We start from the raw sequence: 10,542 nt of genomic DNA on the forward strand, positions 1-10,542 counted from the left end.
TCGAACAGCGGCCACTCTGTCAACACACATTTTCAAAATCGCATATCATTTTTAGTCTGGCTCAGACAATCAAATCCCATATATTGCTTTGATGCTCGGACACTCTCCTGAAGTCCTGCTAAATATAAATCAAGTACCTACACAGATCGGTCAGAAAACCCCATTTATATTGGAGATGGCAGCTATCAAAAATTCTATATGATGTAGATGAAGGAGATCAGGAAAGGGGTAACGAAATGAATCGTAAATATCTTGATTGCTGCTTTGCTTGATGATCTTATTGTTTGACAAAGTGTTCTTGGAGAACATAGGATGATGTTCATCGTGAAAGAAGTGCAAAGTTTTGGATTTTACGGCCTACAAGAAGGCTGAAAGTAACTGATAGTGATTAATACAATGCTGGCAAACCTGCAGTGACTGCAATCTTATTGATGATGTAATCCGGTTGGTGATTGGCTGATCATTGAAATAAATCATGGCATAGCATCACCAATTTCGGAAATGACCCAGACTGATTATTAAGGTAGCGGTAAAGGCTAGAGCGTCAGTTATAAACTTCAATAAAACTATTAAAACATGAAAGAAGTCAACATTCTCTGTGGAATAAAAAAACTAGACATTTGGGGTCATAAGCATTGCAGAGTTATAGCCCATTGAAACTTCTGAAAAACTGACCAAATAAGAGGAAGTTGGGGAGTCCTTAGTGTATTAACTATGGTAGAGGTCCCCTAGCTTTTAAAAAAATGTTTGAAAAGGGAAAGTCATTTTTACTGTTTTTTAGGAAAGTTTGACAAGGCAGTGCTTGCATTCAGAATGCGTGACTGCTATTATAAATGCATTTTAGATTATTTGAGTGTCAAAGAGGTGTCAAAAGTGAGATTAACCAAAAAGACTGCTCTTTGACTTCAAAAGAGGGGGTGCAAATATGGCTTGTTTTCAACAATTTTGACAGAATAACAGTTTTCCTACATAATTTTATACCAATTAAATCCAACCTTTGAAATGAGATATGGACATGGAATTTTTACAGCCTATTAACAAGGTTACAGATAAGATTTGTACGGCATAAATTTCCTGTATTTGAAGTACTTTTTGAAAAATCACATTTTGAAATTTGAAAGAATTTTTAATAATTTTTTGATATGTAAACCCATGTAAAATCATAAAAACAAATTTTATTTACAAATCCTGCCGTACAAATCTTACAATTAATAGTGTCAACATATTTATAACTAATTTGGTAATATTAATTTATTATTAAATTCAAAGATGTAAAAAAATATGAAAAATTAAATTTTAATATTGATTGGTGTCATATTTCAAAATCATGGCTACAAACATACAATTTTTATATTCTTTGGAGAAAGTATTAACTAAGGGAGTTATCCTGAAAATTTGAACTAAATATCTTGATTCTAACACTTGAAACTTGACATTAACTCTGAGAAAAGAATTGGTGCAAAAATAGCCTTTACCGCTACCTTAAACTGTAATCACACTCCTTGTACAATTTCTCACAAAAGTACTATGACTATTCAATACAGAAAAGATCTATGGATTTATTCATATCTATTTGAGATATATTGATATCATGAGTGTTTTGTATTTAGTACATCAAAACTATGACGTGTACAGTTGAACTGACACAGAAGCTACAAGCACTCCTGTGTTCCACAAAGTCAAACATTTTAACTTATGATGGTATTGACATGAATTGACTCAGATTGTTGACTACCGGGTACAGTCCACCTTTAAATCATTGATGTCATGTCATGCCTGCATTCATGCCAGGAACAGTTATGACTAGTACATTGTTAATTAACTTAGCCGGCTATTGAACCACTCTTTTAGAGTGGGGATTTAGCCAAGCGGTTCTCTCTGTGGCCTCTCGGCTAGGCGACTGATGCCGTATGTTGTGGGTTCGAACCCGATTGAAAACTAGCCATATTTGATGTACTCACCTCTGAACTTTTATCATCACAGAACAACACGGGATATCATCATTGGAAGGCAATTGTAGAGTAACTTCACTGTGGTATTTTGTATCAACATAGTCTGGGAGGAAAATGTAAAGAAACATTGTAATGTCATAGTACCTGGTACCTTGTTTTATCAGAATTGATGGACTTATGGATAGATCTGCGGTCAGAGTGTACATTACAGCTTTCACAGAAGGTGTTAAAGTGTCTTCTGTTTTATAGAATTGTTACACCATTTAGAGCTGATTGTACAGTATGCATCAGTTGTTTACATTTTTCAGAATACCATGGCTACCAGTAGACCACTGACACTGACAAAGGATGTTTTAAACTGGACACTATCATTTTGTCAAGGTGTAACAAACTTACAAGAAAGAAGTCACTTTGAGTCCTTCTACTACAGCTGTAATGAACACACTGATTGGAGGAAAGGATATATATTAGCATTATTACATGTATCAATTCTGATCACATGGGAATAGTCTAATTGATACTACCATGTGTTGAATTTCATACATACTGTATCTGCCTTGTTGATCAGGTAAACCTGTCTTTGTTATAAATAGTAATCAGCTGTAGGCAGAATTTTGTACAAACCTATTTTATCAGAATTGATGCATCCCGGGATAGACCTGAGGTCAGAGTGCACATTTCATAAATAAAGGACTATTTCATGGTTTATCAAAATTTCATGACACTTCACTTAATTTTTCAGCAATCAGTTTCCCTTTCACTACAGATTTGAAAACAAACAGAGTAGCTTTCTTGAGAGAGGGAGACATTTTACTGTGAGGTGACTTCACAGCAATTTTAAAGTTAACAATAGGAATGCTGGAATTATGGAGCATTTACCACCATGATAAAAAACAAATTGATGATGAGGGTCTGTGAATTTAACAGAGACAGGTCCAGAGTTGAATCTAAGGGCATTGCCATGTTTGTATCATGTGTTCTGTTACACTTCAAAACACAAGCTGTTACAATTTACTCTGCTATAAACCCTGTGTTGAAGCATACCAACACTCAATCACTACCCCATGTGGTTCACATTGAACCCTGTGTTTAATGCAAACACTACTACTATTAAGGACAAGTGACTGAACTGGGATAGTGTTTGTCAACTCTCACCTCTGAACTTTGACCTTGTTGCATGTACTGCAGTGATCAGTCTTTGACATCTTTTAAATTCTCACCATTTAATTCAATTATTGCTGGTAGAATAAAATACAAAAATTGTAAAATCTCGTAATCTAAACATTTAATTGATGATGTTATCTGTGAATTTAACAGAGACAGGTCCAGAGTTGAATGTGAGGGAATTGTCATGTTTGCATCACGTGTTCTGTTACACTTCCAAACACAAGCTGCTACAATTTACTCTGCTATAAACCCTGTGTTGAAACATATATCAACACTCAATGACTGTCCATCTTCCCATTGGAATCTGTGTTAAATGTAAACACTTATTACTAGGACAAGTGACCAAACTAGGATAGTGTACATTTTTGAAACTCTCACCTCTGAACTTTGACCTCATTGCATGTACGGCAGTGATCACTCTTTGACATCTTGTAAACTTTCACCATTTCATTCAATTATCGCTGGTAGAATAAAAGAAAACAACATGTTAAAATTTAGAAATCTATACTGCCAAATCTAGGAATAGTTTAACATTTCCATATGATGTGAATCTATATTAATCTGTAAAATACTTACATAGAAACAAATTCCATGATTTCTAATATCTTTACCCAGTGGATTAGTACATGTAGGCAGAGAGTGACAGCCATTTTGTTTTGTTTTGAAAATGTAGCTCAGCGACACTCTAAAACTGATGACATTTATTGTGCATACCGCAATGTTTATCATAAAATATGGCTCAGATGGCATTTTACAGTAAATTTCACCAGGATGGAGGGCTATTGGCATGGGTGTATGATAATAGTGTTTATGTCAAATGACTTGAAAAATGGTTCACATCTAATATTGCAAACCACCAATAGACATTCAGAAGAAACAGTTACTTACCAAGAGACTGTCTTCACAATATAATTACTACCATTTTCAGTATTAGAGCGCGAAGCTACTTCAGTGAACTGCAATAAAACCCGCTTACACTAATTAGTTTCAGCTGCAGCTAGTGACAACATTGTAATGGAGTCAGATGACTCAAGATCGGCTGTAACTCTGCACGTGGGTAGTATAAATTAACAGAAACTGACCAGTTATAACACACTACACTGACACGCCAATCTGGTTTGAAACATTTTATTGCAGGAAAACAAAAATACTGGTTACACAAAAAGTTTCAAATTGTTACAATACAGTATAACAACATCAGCAAGCAAATGGGCACCTACTTGCGCATGAGAACTGACAGCTAACACTGCTTTGAAAAACTCGATAATCTTGACTTTGAAAATAAAAAAAATCGATGTTTGTCGAAAAATTAAGTACTGTAACACACAATACCACACAAAGATAAACTCTCTCTCTCTCTCTCTCTCTCTCTCTCACACACACAAAGTATTTTCCATTTATAGCTTTACATAAAGTAAGTACGTGCGATTGGCGGCGCGCAGCACACCAAAGACAGGGAATCGCGCAATCGCACAGCCTAGATGAAACACTGACTTATGTTGCCATGGTTACTTGTTATGCATAACTTTACTTATGTATTGATGCATAATAAACAAGCTTATGTCAGTCTGTAAACTTTTGCGAAAAAATTTTCAATCTACTTCATAAAATACAAAAGTTACAGAAAAATATATGTTTTTAGCCATTGTCATAAAAAATGTTGCCATGGTTACAGTAATAAGTGAATGAATTCATTTTTTGGTTCGTGATAGTTACATCTTTGAAAATAATGAAATGTACTCAATGCAAAGAATTTTGAATTTAGCATGCTAAGCTAAAATTCATGACAAAATACACTTGTACAAAATACACAATGTACTTATTTTGCCTATTTCTGCTGAAAATGTTGCTATGGTAAATTTGCAAAATGACCAATAATTCAGAGAATTTGCAAAAATAATATTATACTGTACCTAAAGGAATTATGTGAGTTTTCAAAAAATTCTGTTGCAGTGAAAACTTTATAAGAACTAATTATGTTTCTTTTTACAGCAGAATAAAAAGTAAGCTGTGTAACAATGTACACACTAATTTCCACAAATTTGACCTTTGACCTTTCAGGTAACTGGTCAATGACATTGGTCAATGGTCAACATCAAGGCCAAGGACAAAAGTTCAAGAGTCCAAGAGGTTTAGCCTTCCACCGTGATAAACTTGTGGTGTGTGACCGTGGTAACAATATTGTACAGATATTGAACAAAGATTATACCTGTGACAAAGTCATAGGAAGCTTTGATGGTCAGTTTGCAAAGCCATTCCGGCCAAGGAGTGTAGCCATCTCACGTTTCAACCACTATTTCATACTTGATGATGAAAATAAACAAATTGTTGTTTGTGATGAAAACGGTAAAATTATCAAAATAATTACTCTACCTGAAAACATCAAAGAAGTCTGTGACATAGCTCTGATGGATGACTTTGTTTTGGTCACTTTGCGTTTGACCTCTCTGGACACCAGTGTGAGACCTGAGGACAGAGGTGATAGACTGGTCAAGTACACTCAAAGTGGAGAATATCTAGCAGAAGTCCATGGTCAAATTAGTGGCCAAGGACAATTCGACAGGCCGGTGTCTGTGGTTGTAAACAGCAACAATGTCATCATGGTTTATGATTATTGGAATCACTGCATCAAGTGTTTTGACAGCGACCTGAATTTTTTACATCAATTCGGACAAAGTCAGCTACCAGGGAGGATTCTGGGATACATTGCTGTGGATGAAGATGATAATGTTTATGTTTGTCACAACGTTGATAGAATCCTAAAATATCGATGTGATGGAAAGTGGATCTGTAATCTATTGGAAGGTCATGTGAGATTACCTGTGTACATTGCAGTCATGGGTGATAAAATTGGTGTTGTAGAGTGTGGCAGTGACCAAATCAAAGTATTTTCCAAGTAGATAAAATACACCAACATGAAGTGTATGTCTACATGACATCAAAATGTCAGAATGGTTCTACTCCGGAATAAAAAGGACGCGATACGTACGCCGTTCTACAGACTCAGTACGCCCAAATAGTCACGTGATGCCGGTACAAACAAACCCACATGTGTACTGAACGCGTATGGAAATACACATACGTCTGTGCGCGTTTGCGCACATGGCTTTGTTTTTACACATTGCATGACTTAACTGCATTGTTGACAAGGATGTCATGGCAACAAGTTGATTGCAAGGTTATTTTTACAAATTAAGAATATGGTTGTGGACAAAAATGTGATTTTTGTCAGTCGATTCATCTCAGGGATGTTTTGTGGATTTATCATCAACAATTTTGACCAATTTTGTCATGGAGGTATTTGACTGCCATTGTACACGGCATACCCCAATGACAACATTGGTCAAAAATGTTTGTTGATATTTAAATATTGGCGTTATTTTTCATTTTGAAATTGAAATTTTGGACCGGACAATCTTAGAGATGCAGTCGCTCACTTATTTTGTATGCCAATGAAAGAATTTTACAAATTTTGTGAAATTTTCGCCGAAAATTTTGATCAATTTTGACAAGGGGTTGTCTACAGGCAACAGTACAGATACACCTTCCATCACATCGCCATAAATATCGGGCGGAATATCAATTGTGTGTGCAAAATAAGATGAGATAAAATACCTGCATATCTGATGATGTTAATTTTGTTGAAATCTGTCGATATTTCCATCCGATGGAGGAAGATTACTCCGATTTATGGTTTATAAACAACGACTTCAACCTTGGCGATCACCGCCATTCTAAGTTCAGGAATGCACGTTGAGGGCGTTGTATCCAGGTCGATCTCACTTTGTTGAGAGGGGCACGCGAGTTGGATCAACTCAGGGCATTACTTCGTTGTACCAATTGTACAAACTTTTCAAGGGTAGTTTTGAAATATTCACAATGCTTTCGTTCTGTATCAGTGTGTTTTTTGTCTACTTTTATTGTAAATAGTGACTCTAGACAGATCTTACTGGTCATGAGAAAAGTGGTTGCTGCCGTATGAAATTACAATAGTGTCGAGAAACATTGTATCAAAGTTAGAGCAGTAACTAAGGACGCTTACATCCCAGACGTGTGTAAGATGTAAACAAACATGAAATGTGACACCAGCGTTGATCACGATTTTATGGCATTGTCGTTTATTTCTCGTGACGTTCATGAGAATAAACCTTTGTTTGAGATTTCAATCCAACTTTTACCAACATGTACAGGAATAGGTGAGCGTCACCTCGTGATTTTGATATCTACAACAGCCATGTGATGATATTGTACTTTTATCTATACTGACTGTAGTATCAAGTTTTGATCTGAAAATAAAAGATATATTTTATACTCTCCTACAAATTTCACAAAGAGATATTTATATCGTTTATATTTCTTCAGATTTCTTCAGACATTTGTTGGTGAGTTACAAAACCATATGAAAATATTTTCAATGCATTGTTGTGCTGTTTACTGATGGAAATCAAGGTATCAACAATCTAAAGACGCAAGTTGTTTGAAAATTATTGCATAAGACTGACTGTTCAGTAGATCCATCTGTCAGCCCGTACAATTTGAAGTTTATGTATCTTATAAATTTTGTAGTGTTGTGTAAATACATTGAACCAGTACTGCAGTGTAGTAGTGGCGATATTTTGTCTGAGGGAAGTCATTCAAACAGTGGTTTATTTTGAGTATGTTCAGATTTTAATTTTTATACATCTATGTACAAATGTCAATTTTAAACGATCTGAAATAAAAGTCAATTTTAATCGTTAATGTTTTGTTATCTGCATGTTTTGTTACACTTGCCATGATTGTTCCTTGTGGTTTTGATGAGATACGTGTTTTAAACTGGGGTCATGGTAACGTGTTTTCCATACACTGCGTACGCTTGAAATCTGCCGCCACATTCTTGCAGAAACAATGACATAAAGTTGGTAAGACACTGTGGACGACGATTAGTTGATAGCCATGGATCAGGCAGGAATAAATCACTGAATTCTCCACACATGGTTTTGTTTTTGATGTTGAATCAGGGACCATCAGCGTCGTAGACGTCTTTATAATGAGAAAGGGGCTTTGCAGTATTAACAAAACCATGGCATCTGGGCATGCATGTTACATGACGGAGAGTAGAAGCAGGTCTGTACATGGTTGCATTCAAGAATGGTGGATCAGATTTGTGTTGTTAGATTTTACAATTTGACTTTCAAATGTGTCGTGATACCCAATCGTTTGTTTTGTACGTGGATTGTGTCCGTCTCATACGCTGAGTTGCGGTACCTAGGTGAAACGCACCACAGGTTCTTGACTCAATGCAGGCGAACTAGCCGTCACTGATACTATAAAAATCAACGCACTGTATTTTGATACTGAGATACCGACACGCCAGTCAGCTCTAGAGTACTGTAACACTGTGTGTAGTGGTACTCACCGTTGTATGGAGTGAAGTTTATCGAGCGTCTAGACATTCTGATTGAAACCATGATTGACAGATGTAAAGTTACAATGTATACAAATTTACAAGTCCACGTGACTGACTCCAATTCTCTGATTGGTAGCTATGACTTACAGTGTATCAAAGTATCAAGTTGATGTGATTTATGAATGAATGTCAGAGCAAACGTGAACGATGCTGCGTAAACAGCCTCGAACGAAATTTTGCTCAGCGAATTTCTCTCGTGTGCGGCACGACTCGACTAAACATTTGTATCTGTCTTTGCTGTGATGGTTCGTTTACACACAAGATCAAATGTGATACTAGTCAAAATATTACAGTATCCGCATATAATTCTGTAAGTTGTTTTTAGATTTTGTTTATAAAAGGAAAGTTTATTTGATGAACATACATACAAACTGTACACCGCAACCGTTTCTGTTCCTACGTTTAATCGAAGGGTCGCTTTGTAATTATGGCATTCATTTGAAATTATAGACATCGTCTTTATATTACTACAAAGGTTCGCTTGCAACTATAACAAAGACGAATAATGCATTGTTTTAAACCTAGCTGTAATTATTGTAGCCCTCGGGCCGAACACCAGTTTCGTGTTGACTGTGAAGCGCAGGTCGGCCCTACCACACAACAGAAGAAACTAGCGCACGGCCCGATGGCTACAAATTATCACTTCATCACTTTATTGCATAACAACACACTTCGGAAAGTGCGGTATAGCAAGAACGAAACTAAACATTAATATCGCAGTATATATCTACAGTACAAAGCATGAATAATTTTACTCATATAGTTCACTTGGTTCGAGGGATCTGGTCTGAGTGAAGTCAGATGTATGTTCATTATCTGAGTGCAGGGCTGACAGTTTGTTTACTATGTATGTGATGTAGCCACTCGATAGTTAATATTATATGATATTTTATGACTTGAATTTAGTTTGTATAAACTGACAATGCATGACCGACAGTGACCCCTGCTCGTGGTGCATCGTGAGAATCCTCTCTCTTGTTTATTTTCGTGACCTCTGAAGGAGAGTCCATCCTCTCTTAGTGAACGTATTGTTTTGACAACTGTTTAAGTCATTAACGTTGACCGGACGCTATGTTGACAGATAGTCTCAGCCATGCTCGGCGTTGAGAGATACTTCCATCCTGTTAACCTTGTACTTAGATTTGAGTGACGTTCCTCATTATAGACGCATACCAAAGTCATGACAAAGCCAGATATTCACCCAATATAAACTCTGCATTTTAGTGTGTTAAAGTAGAAGCTGTGTAGAACCTGTAGAGAACCTGTTGCGACGCTCGAGACGACACTGACCGTGACCGACGCCTATTATTAGACTAGTGTGAGACATAGAAGTTTTACAGTGTAACTTTATGTTACTCAGCTGAATAAAGTGCTACGACTTAGAACATATTTGCATAGTGTTGCCCGTCGCCGTGTCTACTGCCTGCCACAGTTCAGTGTACGAACCCGATAATAGCCACATCACAAGCCACGCTACGTGACATATTTGGTGGCAGCGGTGGGATCGACTCAAGCCAGAAGCCTTCGCCGTTATTGCTTCATCGGTATGTATGCTGTTCGCTGTTCTACCGTTTGTTGTGTGCTATTCCCGAAGACAGAGATCAGATTGAACTTTTGTAATGGATGGAATCTTTTGATGAAGAACATTGACTAGATGGAAATGACAACTGATATGATTTCATGGCAGCAGAAATACGGACATTTAACGATCTGAGAATTTGTGGATATTACGAAGAGGCATGTGAAATTGAACCTGTAAACGAACTGTTGATGTAATTCACATTGTTACCGACGACGACGACGACTATGGCGCGTGTAGCAGTAGACGACAGTAGCAGTAGTAACCGGGTGATGATTCCAGCGCGCGGAGACGATCATCAGCCCACGTTCCGGTCTGTAGTGGACGAAGACCGAGGTTCCGGCAGAGGCTTATTACTGTCAACCGGCCACAGGAGGCGTTGACCCGAAGGTAAT

General features: G+C 36.9%; 1 long non-coding RNA gene across 1 annotated transcript in view; it reads right to left on the reverse strand.

Annotated features, from left to right (window-relative positions):
• The window catches only part of LOC139123489 (uncharacterized), a 30,444-nt gene extending 23,422 nt beyond the window's left edge, over nt 1-7,022 (reverse strand). Inside the window, exons 1-5 of the long non-coding RNA XR_011549695.1 lie at nt 6,735-7,022; nt 5,493-5,585; nt 3,498-3,580; nt 3,108-3,190; nt 1,962-2,055 (exon numbers count right to left, since the gene is read on the reverse strand). This is a non-coding gene — a long non-coding RNA (uncharacterized lncRNA). The remainder of the gene's footprint in view (nt 1-1,961; nt 2,056-3,107; nt 3,191-3,497; nt 3,581-5,492; nt 5,586-6,734) is intronic.
• Nucleotides 7,023-10,542: the final 3,520 nt, after the last annotated feature.

Source organism: Ptychodera flava (genome assembly GCF_041260155.1).
Source record: "Ptychodera flava strain L36383 chromosome 23 unlocalized genomic scaffold, AS_Pfla_20210202 Scaffold_23__1_contigs__length_28996876_pilon, whole genome shotgun sequence".
Taxonomy (NCBI): domain Eukaryota; kingdom Metazoa; phylum Hemichordata; class Enteropneusta; family Ptychoderidae; genus Ptychodera; species Ptychodera flava.